A 12,361-nucleotide genomic window follows, 5' to 3' on the forward strand; every position below is an offset into this window, starting at 1 on the left:
AAAACATCGTGCAGGACAAAGTTTCCCGGCTAGAGGTGCCCCCACCTGCCGTCACTGCTCCCACCTGCCCACGGCTGCCCTTGGGCTCCCCCTCGGAACCTGGCTGCTGTGATGCAAAGACGTGGGAATTCAGAAGGCTGGAGGGAGTCAGTTACGGCTGGGGAGGCGGAAGGATCGGGCACTTGGTGCTTGGCCCGGTACATTTCACGTGACGTACGGCGGAGACCTGTAGGTGAGGAGCAGAACCGCGGACACTCTACTGTCCGGTGAGTGTCCTATCTGCTAGATTAATTAGTCGTCATCCTCTGCTAAAGATTAATAAACAGACAATAATTACGGTTGACTGAGGGCGGACTATGCTTTAATTATCTAGTGTAATAATATTGTCATTTTGTTCTGCTAACATTGTGTTACGGGAGGGCATGTGTAAGAGAAGGAGCGACTTTTTCATGTTATTCTTAAGTATGAAGTAAAATAACAGCAGTTCGATACACAGAGCTTGTGAAATTTAGCCAATATTATCTCCTTAGAACAGCAGCTTTTTTGGTGTTCTCATCATTTACTTAGCTTTACTAGGTTACCTTTACTTCAAAGAAATTGCTGTGTGTCTTTCACTGCGTGCTGAAAGTGAGGAGATTGAACTTTTTTTCCCTGTACTCTACGGAATATTTAATGTTACTAGCAAACACACGTATCTTATCTTTTGGCCAAAATGTAGGGAACAGTTCACCTCATCAGACACACAAAAAAATCAAGTAGAATACTTTTCACTGAGGCCTGTGAGTTTTATATAGGAAGCAATGTACCACCATGAAGGTATAAAAGGAATAAACATCTCATAATGCGTAATGTCTAAAAGCATGTATTTTTAATAGCAGGTTCTTACAGTTGATAATGAAGAATTAGAGACATTTCTTCCAGCCTTCATGAACATATTAATATTAAAGTTTTTCGTAGATAATCTGCATTCAAGAAACAGCAGCTACACACTTATCCATGCGTTAACGAACTGAACAATACCATCTTGTGCAAGCGTTTAAATTACTGAATAACAAATCCTTCTATAAAACTGGTAACAGTATTTTTTATTATATTACAGTATATTAGTTAAGATAATGATTCATTTTAATTTGTAATTATAATACGCTTCTGTTGTGAAAATGGAATTGTATTCTGTATGTGGTATGTATGCACTTTTGTACTTTTACAAGTATATAAATATATGTATACTTATATATAATAGTCATATATAAGTAGGTATATATGTATATAAATAGTTGTAACTTGAAAATGATCAGTCAGACTTTCTTAAAGAATGATTGCAGGGGCAGAGAATTGCCTTGATCACAAGATTCTTTTTATTATGTATCATCAGCAAGACCTCTCGTCTTTGTATTGTGTTTTTATTTGGCACCAAATATAAAATCCGGTATTTCGAAGCTTCATTAGTTCTGATGCTCATTGGACCATTTGCTTTTAATTGCATGCTGGCAGTTTTCAAATCAAAAACATAATTCCAAAATAATAACTCTTTGTTTCAAAGGTGTGAAACAAAATGTTTTAATTTCATCTTATTTGACCTGAGTCTGGGATAGCTTTGGTTTTCCTGATGTTGCATCTTTTAGAAAGTTAGCTGTTAACCAAGATATGTTCTGAGCTTCAGTTTTCACTTTTCTCCAGTTTTTATTAAGGAATGATTATTCAGATCTTCCTTTATCTTTTCCTTCCAGCTTGCTTGTCTTACCTTAGAGGAATTCTCCTAAAGCATTCTTCCAATCTGAGTAGCAGTAGTAGCGCTGAGTAGTGAAAAGGAGGGAAAAAAAAAAAAATTCTGCTGTATATCCCCACTTAGATATTTTGTGTTGTCCCCTGCTCCCCCTTATTTTCTTCCCTTCTGGCTCTGTAATTACTAGTTTACCAGCTTCTAGTGGTTTGCTCCAATTCTGCAGTATAGGAATTGGCTTGAAAACCTAAACATTTTGATTTCCATTTGAAAATATTCTGTAGTAGGATCAGCTGATTTGCTTACTTGCACCTCAGGCACAAAAGGATTGTGTGTCTTGTGCATGTCCGCATTTTGTGCCACACCCCTTAGAGCTAAGCCTGATACGGTGTAGTAAAGTCTAAGATCCAAAAATTGACTATCAGTGTATATGGGATATCAGGGCAAAATATGACATTTAGTGTTACATACTTTTCTTAAAGTATAACATAGCTTTCTGATGACGCAGTAGGAAATACACTATCTTCTTGGGATTTTTCGTAAAGAACTGTAATGGCTTAACCTAAGTTCATAAGTAGTATTGAGTTAGTAACACTGGGTATTGACCTTCGCCAGTACTTATCGGGTGGTTTACAGGTTGGTGTGGGCCAGTTAGGTTTCACATTGGTATGTCTTTACAGAGTTTGCACAAGTTTAAGCGAAGTGATTTTTAGAACTGTTAAGCTGCCATAATTTATATGTAGATCAATTCATAAATGCAAATCCTGAAGGAAGGAATTATGTGGGATAAAAGGAGTAGATATCTAAGGCGTTTATAGTGGCTCTACGTCCACCTGAAGGAGATTTTCCGGTGGCAAAATGGTGAAGGCAGTTCTCTTAAGGATGCTGTTTGCAAGGCTATGTATTGGGGCTATACTGAAGATGAACGTGTCAGAGGCTATTTTGGCTCCTCAAATGGTCCAGTATGAGCAGCTTTTATAACTCCATCCATGTTTTGCTTTGTCTGGATGTATGTGCTACCTGTCGTGGTGCTGTAGTACAAAATCTTACCCTGAATGTGAAAGAAGTCACAGCTACTCAGTATTCAAGTGTTTGCAGGGTTTTTTAACAATATTTTGAGATTATTTTAAATAAATTTCTATACAACAGTATTAGAAAGGAAGACTAAGACTAAATTTTTTATTTTTTCCAGTACAGATTCTCTCTCTCTTTTATTTCATCACAATTCCCACACGGACGCTGTAAGTACAGTTTTGATAGATTAGTTGCCTTATTCTCTAGCTCCGGACAGAACCAGGCCCGTCTTTTTTAGTAACATTGACAAATTTCAGACCTTGGCTAAAGGATAGGCACGAAGAGTTGAACGAAAGCTATTTGAAAAAGGAATGTAACTGTGGAAAATGTAAAATATTCTGGGGCCAAGTAAACATAATGCTGGGTGTAGATGAACATAATCAGCATGTGACAGTTTATCAATTGTAAGCGTCAGTTTGCAGCTGTGTACTCATGATGGCCAGTGAGATCTGATCGGGGTGTTTGCTTTGTAGATCCCCAACAGATTTAAAATATCTTTTTATGGACATGTCCACAGATGTTTATCTCAAGTAATTTGCAAAATCAGTTTTCAGGGAAACAGAAATACAACTCGGTCTTTTATAGGAGAGGTAAGGCTAAAATCATGCTATAATAAAACAAATATTTGTTTTTTTCCTTACAAAAAGCATGTTTGTGTTGTTTAGAGGCTGTTGGCTGCCAGTAAGAAAAAAATGAGTGTTAATGCAAATCTACGGATTCCTCTGTTTTGAATTAATGCAATCCATATCAAAAGACAGGGTTTTTAACTGAAAATTTATTCCAGCACGTATATTGCACTTTACAGTGAGTTCTGCTTCTGTGATGACTTTAGATTATGACCCACAATGATAATATAAAAGCGTTTGACTGTAATAAGAAGTAGGCACTTAGTACAGGGTGGAGAATTTAATGCAGACAACTTCCATCTATATCTTGCCAAGGTAGTTTATTATTCTGGAGAAGGTTAAATGACTTTTATTTTTTCTCCTTATCAGAAAAAGATGTACAGTTTTAAACAAGTTCCTGGCTATCTTACATTGTTCGCAGTATAGTTTACATGCTTGATAGGACTATAGATGGCTGAGAAAGTCATTAAAATAGCTGGCTAGTGCAAAAGTTCAGACTGGAAATCACCGATGGGCTGTTAATGACCAGTGGCTGTAGATTAAAAATAGTTATAAAAATATACGTCCTGATTCCAGAAGGTGCTGATACCACTTTGTTTTTGTTTTGTTCTTTAGTGAGATGGAAGATGAACTCAGCTGAAATCACTGATGATGATGAAGGTAAAATGTTACACTTTGTGTAATTTATAATCAGGCAAAAATATCTATTGAATGAAAACTTTCATAACCTGATGAAGAATGCAGCTGCATCAAGGAAAATTGTATTAATGATTTTTGAAAAGCTATCTAAAACATCCTACTATTTTTTTTTTGTTCATGGTATTTTCTCCTCTATTTCCTTCCTCCCACTCCAAAAAACCCTTCTTCCTACCGTAACTTTATTTATTTATACTTTCAGCTCTTCTTCGGGGAAGAAAATGGCATTTACTAGATGTTTTTATGGTTCCTTGCATAATAAAAAATTGACTTTGGGGTGGCCTTAACATGCACTTATTATATAAGTGATAAAAAAGAGTTATGTTGTTCAAAATACATTTTCATAAAAAGAAACAAAGCACAAAAGATATTGTTTTAAGGGTATCATGGTTTTCTGGAGAGAGTGCTTTATCATTCTAAACCTTCTCTTTTTCCAGTAGAAATTCCTAGAAAAGATATTGTGAAAGTAGAAACAGAAAATGAAGATGAAGCTCTAGACTTCTCGGTAACACCCAGATCTTCTGAGGAACACTCACTGGATGGCGCAGTTGGTTGCCTACAGGAATCCAACAAACAGAAACAGACCTTGCTTGGTTGTGATGGTTCAGGGAGCCAGCAAGATGTCTTACCCAGTGTGAAGAAAAGACGCTTTGCACAAGAGATGACTTCTCTATACACAGCTCTGATTTTTCTGTTTGCATCTTGTAGGCTAAATTTATTGCTGTTACAGGCAAAATGCAAGTCACTTAACTAGTTTTACATTAGTAATGAGTTAGAGTCAAGTATAGCTAATCTTGACCCAATCTGCACACATTACTTGTCTGGCTATTTCTTTAAATGATGTGGGAGCTGTCATATTTATGAAACACATTTATAGGTTCATTTACTCATTTGGAAGTTTTTTTGTTGTTTTTCATAGAACATAGGAACAGGTAGTGGTTTGGATTAACTAAGTTTGACTGATTATAGCCCCTCTCATGTCACACAGTCCTTGGCTATTCAGTGGGAGAAATAGGGCTGTAACTTTGCCATCTATGAACGGATTTTGATGTCAGTGAGGCAGGTATGAATGTACATATTGACTGAAAGATAAAAATGCAGGCATGCAGAAGATTTCAACAGATAAGAATGGAAGGTATTACAACTTCTGAACTGGTGCAACATCCCAGCTGTGACAATCCAGACATTTGTCTAACCAGTGAAGGAGAGTCCATAATCTTTTCAGTTATCCTATTCTAGTGTTTCACCTCTCATGTTTGAATTCTATATGTTGGATTTTGATTTTGTTGTATCTACTTCCTAAGAATTATTTGCAATATCCATGTGTTTGCAAAAAAAAAAAGAAAAAAAAAAGAAAAATCACTGTAAATATTTACTGTAAATATTTACTGTAAGTTGATAAAATGCTTGCTTCAGATTTCAAACAATGAGGAAGAGTTAGAAAATGATTGAGAACATGAGTTTCTTAAGAACTTAGTGCTGTTTTTTATAGAAACCATTTAGAAGATGAGAAATCCAGTGAATCTACACTTCCTTGCCTTTCAGAATTAAAGAAATCTTAGACTCCCCTTTTTAAAAAGACAGTATCAAGATACTATGTTTTTAGGTTTTTATTGTTTGAATTGAATAATATTTTAATTTTACTCATTCTCAGAAACCTGTTCAGGAGTTGTACAACGTTGCAAAGATAAAAATAGCTATATAAACCTTTCACATCAGAAAGAAGAGAATAAGCATAATTTTGGTGTCTGATAGCCTTGGCAGTGTTTTCAAAAGCTAACCTAAAGAGAATGTTGAAACATTAAATGCAGTTGGTGGAGGCAGTGGCAAGGTCACAGGACTAGGAGTCAGAAAATCTGGATTCTGTTCTTGGCTCTGTTGCTGACTTGTTGCCACCCAAGTTCTCTGCAGCCCAAGATCCTCATATGCAAGGTGGAGGATAATGCCACTTAATTTGGGAGAGTATTTAGAGCTCTGTGGGGTAAAAGTGTTTAGGATTACAATTGCATTTCTATACTATGGGGAAAGCCATGAACCAACACAAAAAACAATGAAATGAAACAAAACAAAAAAACCCCTAAATAATACTTTACTGTATTTTTAATTGATTTTTTTTCTAATGCATTTATTAATTTGATATATGTAACAGAATTAAGTCCTCTGGAGAAAATTTGGCAGTGCATATTTATGTAATGATACCTGCTTAAGAGGCACGCATTTATAGCTAATATTTTTAAGGCAGTTTTGCTAATACAGTATTTATTCATTCAAAGGGCCCCCATTCAAACATGAAGAACAGAGACACTGGCTCACCCACTCAGGTAAATACAGAGCAGCCAAACAAGAACAAGAATCCTAATACAGCACGGCTCTGTGAAGAAGAAGCCTTCAGTGACATAAGCACTCCATGTTATAAAAAACCTCTCTATGGCATCTCACACAAAATTACAGAGAAGAAGAACCCACCAGGAACATAGCAGTTTGCTTCTTACGATTTGTTTGAAAAAATCAGTCCCAGCAGTCCCTCGCATCTTCAGACTTTGAACGATCAGCGCACAAGAGACTCTGCTGCAACCATTGCTGTGACAGCTGCCACCACAGATTCCGATCCAAATATATATTCTTTGATACCGAAAATGCTTTACACACTTAACACCCTCAATTCCAATGTGAGCCAGCTTCACAGCAAAGTTGACCTGTTGTCTCTGGAGGTCAGCCGAATTAAGAAGCAAGTCAGTCCAGCAGAGTCTGTCGCAGAGTTCAAGCCTCCTCCTGAGTACCGGCTGACTTCTGCAGAGCTCAAACAAATGATGGATCAAAGCACATCAGGTGGAGACTTAGCCTGCCGGTTGCTAGTGCAGCTCTTCAACGATGATGAATTCAACAGAAACTGCAGTGCGTGCGGCTTCCTCAACAGAAGCAAACTTGATTCTCTTCATCTGCAGCTTATCCGTAACTATGTGGAAGTTTGTTATCCTTCTGTGAAGAACACAGCTGTGTGGCATGTGGAGTGTTTGCCTCAAGTCAGTGATTTTTTCCATAGATTTTGGGCCAAAAGGGAGATGGAAAATAGTCAACAGAATGTGCAATCATCCAGTTTTTATGAGACTGAACAGGTAGAATCCTCTCATTTTATTGAGGATAAAGAGCAGGAAGAAGCTCCTAATCCAGACTTCCCTGTGCCTTCTCCGTATTTGCTGTCTGATAAGGAGGTAAGAGAGATAGCACAGCAGAGCCTTTCAGTTGGAAACTTCGCTGCCCGGCTTCTGGTAAGACTCTTTCCAGAACTCTTTACTCCAGAGAATCTCAGACTGCAATATAACCACTCAGGTGCTTGTAACAAAAAACAACTCGATCCCATCAGACTGAGACTGATCTGTCATTACGTGGAAGCAGTTTACCCCGTGGAGAAAAAGGAAGAAGTGTGGCGTTACGAATGTATACCGAGCATTGATGAAAGATGCCGGCGTCCTAACAGGAAAAAGGGTGATATACTGAAGGCGGCAAAGAAAGCAAGAAAGTGACTGGCTCTTGAAATTCCTAAGACTTTGACCACTAAATTATTTGTCAGGATTACACTTTGTTTTAGACCTCCCTGAGGGGCCTGTCGGGAGCTGAGGGCGCTCAGCAGCTAGGACAGTTAGGCACTAAGATTGTTGCTTGTTAATGTGTGTGTGTGTCGCATATACATGGGCACTGCAGCAGTGGGAAGTGGCTTACTACGTTTGTGCATGGGTAAAGATCATAAGTCATCAGTGATAGAGCTATTCATGACTCATTAAGAACATGACTTTCACTGGTGCAAATACATGTATTAAAACTGTATTAGTCCACTCCCCATTTCTGCATCTTCCTTTTTTATCACTTTCTAATAACAAAGTTTTTTTTTTTTTTTTAACTACATCATTGTGCTCTTCAGGGGCAGTTTTTCATTATACCCTTATAAAACAGGCATGTTAGTGAATTGAAAGTTTGAAGTTTAACCTTCATTTAAATTTACAAGTTTCACGGTTTTTGAAAGTGCCATGTTCATTGGAATAGCAGTCTTTGCTTCTACAGTAATTGCAGCTATACGCTATTTTTGTTCTTGATGATACTGAGATACTGAAAATAATAATACTGTGTCAAAAATGGGTCAGAATGGTATACTTTCCGTTTTTAACTGTTACCCATGTTTTATTTCTATAAATAAGAAATGAACTATTATAGTTATGAACTGAGACTTGAGAATAGACACAATGTAAATGTTCTTCTGCATTGACACCACAAGCTTAATCCTGCCCCCGTGATTTTTATTTTGTTGTGTTCAGCGTCACTGCTGGCACAATTAAGGATGGCTTGTCTGGGCAAAGCTAGCAGAGCACCCCCAAGCCTATAGCCATGGAAGGTAGTGCCATTGCCTGCTGGTCACTCTATTTGTAAAATAGCAGAGACAACAAAAAAAACCAAAAGACTTGAAACAAGAACTTAAAAAAAAATTAGACCTTGCTCTCTATCAAAATTACTATTCCAAAGGTTTCCAGTATTAATATTTAATTTATGTAAGAAGTACACGCAAAGATTGTTTTTGTGATGAAATGAAGTGTTGCAGGGTCCCCACTTACGAGCTATGGTAATGTAACTCATTCTTTGCATAAATGCAGCACTCTCTGGATTTTTCAGGTCTAGGGATATGTGAACTCCTTCCTTTATCCAAATTGATTCAGTGCAATTAATAGGTATGTGGAGGCATAACAGCATAACTTAGGTTCACGTGATCAAGTTTACATCCTTAATATGTTTGCGCATAACCAAGACCACCAGGAAGCCAGTGTGACTTTGCTGTATGATTTATTCACTGGAGAGTGCTGCTTAAAAATTAGTTTTCCTCTTCTTTTTATACTGATGTATATGGTGAGAGAGAGTCAGGCCTTCACTTTTAGGTCAGTAAAGACAGTGATTGCTTAACACCGTCTCTGGAAAGCCTTGGAGCAATTGTTGATGTTCTCTGTGGTCCTTTTTTTTTTGTTTACTTAGATGGCTCATAGTATCAAATTTTAAGTCAGCTCCAGTGTAATTTTCTATTTTAGCATTTGTAAGGAAGTACAAAATAGTTGGTATTTTTACTTTGGATTTTTAGAATTTATTGTTCTTAGAATCATATTGATCCCTCCTTTTAAAAAAACCAAAAAGCAAAACATTTTTTCCTAATGACAAGAATTAGCAGAAGTGTGTTATGTTAAAGCAGGAGTAGATTATAATAGATAGTAGCATTTGCTCATTTTCCCCATATTCTAGCAACATTCTCAAAGAATGTACGAAGAAAGTCATGAATGTACTAAATAATATGCTGATGCTGTTTAAATCCATTTAAATGCTTCCTGTTGGCTTAAATAATAGCAGACCATGCACAAAATGGATATCAGAGCAAATATGGCTATAATCAAATGAAAAGATGTTACCAAAGATAAAGAACTGATACCACGTCTGCATCGTATCTTTCATTTTAGTGCATAAATTTAGCAACTTGAATGTATCAGAAACACAGACTTTTTTTTGTAATTGTATGCTACCTAGCACCTCTGTGAACTTTTTTACATGCACTTTTATGGGAGATATAAAATGATGATAGAAAACAGTAACAGCCTCTTAATTTGGTGTTGCAAATTGCTGACCAGAAGGTAACAAATGTGAAGTGCAGGTTTTCTCTATAGTTTACATTTACTTATCTTAATGTCAAATGTGTTTTACGGCTAAGCGATGTTAAAGCTCCCTAAAGAACTCAATATGTATTAAACTTCTGTACAATTGACAGACGTTACTAGCTAGCGTGCAAATTTGAGACATACCGGCTTTTACTGTAGATGTTAACATTTTGCAATATTTTGAATCACCCTCTCTTGACAGGTCAAAAAAATCAGCCCCTTCATATTACTAAGTAGTGAAAAAATGATCTTCACCTTTTAAAATGACATTTTCAAAACTGGGTATAGAAAGATCCTCATTGTTTTTTCCTCTTAACTTCTAATAACTGTGTACGTTCCTTTTATCTCACTCCACAGTCCTTTCCTGATTCTTTTTTGGTTGTATGTTTTATAACTGATAGAAAGAAAATACAGACATATGAATAGCAACATAGTTCATAAGGAAAGCTCTTGCAGTGCGTCTGAAGTACAGCCGCTTCATCCAGTTTGTCAGCCTTGTAAATAAATTAAAGGTATATTATTTTCATACACGAGGAACGTTGTCTGGTGTTTGCTTGAGTAGAGTTACACACGCAGTAATCTTTTTCCTATAAAGTCTGTTACTGAGATCTGAGATAACCTTAGCCAGGCAGACTGAATACACAAATAAAAATACCCTCGTTTGTTGCAACCGTTTAGAAGAATTTTTCCCTTTCAGAATATTCTTTTTAAAAGAACAAACTTGCTGTTTTGCAAGTGAGGCTAAAATAGGAAGATTGCTAGATACTAACTGAAAATGCCTGGAACATGTGTAACCATACACACACCAACTTCCTATTAGATGAACATTACTTTCTACTTACCAGGTCAATAAAACCTGTTAAGGTGAGTATCAAGTGTCTATATCTGCTCATTATAATTTAATTAAATCACCTTTTGATAAGCATTGAATAACTTGCTTCTAACAGCATCCTAAAAGAAGCGGTGTAATATATTATAGCTCTGTATTTTTGTCTTACCCATTTTACACAAATTAAAAACTTACTTAGAAGCTCTGTGAAAGATGTATAGTTACGCTTCAAAGGGGAGACAAAGGGTGGTGCATCAGAGGGTATTTCAATTGATTAGGAAGCCTGCTAACTGTATTTAGCAGACATGAATTCAACGACATTTTCAAACCAGAGAAAAACTGTATTTGAAGTCAACCACTTGGTTATGCTAATGTATTACAGCTGCCAAAGTGTTTCATGTTCCTGGAAATGTTTGTCATTGTTTTTTTTCTCATCTTCAAAATGCATACAATTTATTACTAGCTGCACATTTTTTGACTCTGTCCTTTGTCTCTTTTCAATCATTGTTTGATATTTATATTATGTTATAGCAGTGCGAATGAGAGAATTGTGTGCTCAGCACTCTACAAAGGTACACCAGGCCTAATTTTATACTGAAAGTGGCTACAAAGGTACACCAGGTCAAAGGTACACCAGGCCTAATTTTATACTGAAAGTGGCTAACGTCAATTCTGCAGTCACAAGCAGCGTGGAATATAACATGAAGGTTTTATTGATAATATTTTTATTTAGTTTTTGTTTCGCTGATTAAATGAACATGCAACGGCTGAAAAATTCAGAATGCCTTAAGCTTGCCTGTAATGAGGATGTAGCATGAACTGACAGGTGCTTTTACTTACCATGCACATTTCAGGTGTTTGCACTTAAAATCTACGGGAAAACAAGTGGGACAGGTTCAAGCCTGTTTTTTTTTTGTTTTTCTGAGCAAATCAAAGAAACTCCATCACTGTCATTGACACAATTTCTTCACCTCCTTGGTTTGCCTTTTTGATTTTTTTTCCAGTGTTATTGCTACTCAGCTGGAGCCAGTGTAATTATTTTTCTCCTCATGAAGAGTCTGAAAAAAATATGCTTTAAGTTGTTTCAAATGCAAAGCTGAAATCATGTTTTTCTTCCCTTTCTTAATTCTCCCCGAGGATCACAGAAATCCTCATCTTTATGTCTTCATTCTTTCCTACCGAATTTCTTGCCATAGTAAATATGAAGATAAATTTCTATTTTTCACAGTGCTTTTGAACCCCTCATTTTTACCCCATCCACTATAAAAGCCATTCATAGAAACTTCTCACTTCTCTGATAGTCTTAATTTCTTACAAAATTAATTGTTTTAATAGTAAAATACTTATAAGTATCTTTGTCACAGCTCATGTAAATCCTATTTTGAGAAGTCAGTGAGTAGAGAATTCATCTCTTCTCTCCTGCTGCAGAAAGCTGGCTCAAGGTGCCTCTCCTGAATTTGCCAGTTCCAATGCCGGAAGCAAATAACTCATAACAAAACCAAAGTCCTACTGTATTCAGAACGTTTTCTTTTCCACCTCATCTCATTGGCAGGGGATTAGCCCCTACATGTGTTTGTTTTTATCCAGCATGTTCCTTTTCATTTTTGTCATTTGCTAGGTCCCGTCTTTTCTAGTTACTGGTCATAGCAAGAAGATCCTGTGACAGGACCGACCACCTACTTATTCTCTTTCCTGATGTGTTTTGAGATGCAGCTGTGGTCCCCACTGA

At 36.7% G+C, this 12,361-nt stretch overlaps 1 pseudogene; it reads left to right on the forward strand.

Moving 5' to 3' along the window:
* Nucleotides 1-4,049: 4,049 nt before the first annotated feature.
* Nucleotides 4,050-7,274, forward strand: LOC136993692 (BEN domain-containing protein 3-like; annotated as a pseudogene).
* The last annotated feature ends 5,087 nt before the right edge of the window (nucleotides 7,275-12,361 follow it).

Source organism: Apteryx mantelli, chromosome 19 (genome assembly GCF_036417845.1).
Source record: "Apteryx mantelli isolate bAptMan1 chromosome 19, bAptMan1.hap1, whole genome shotgun sequence".
Classification (NCBI taxonomy): Eukaryota; Metazoa; Chordata; class Aves; order Apterygiformes; family Apterygidae; genus Apteryx; species Apteryx mantelli.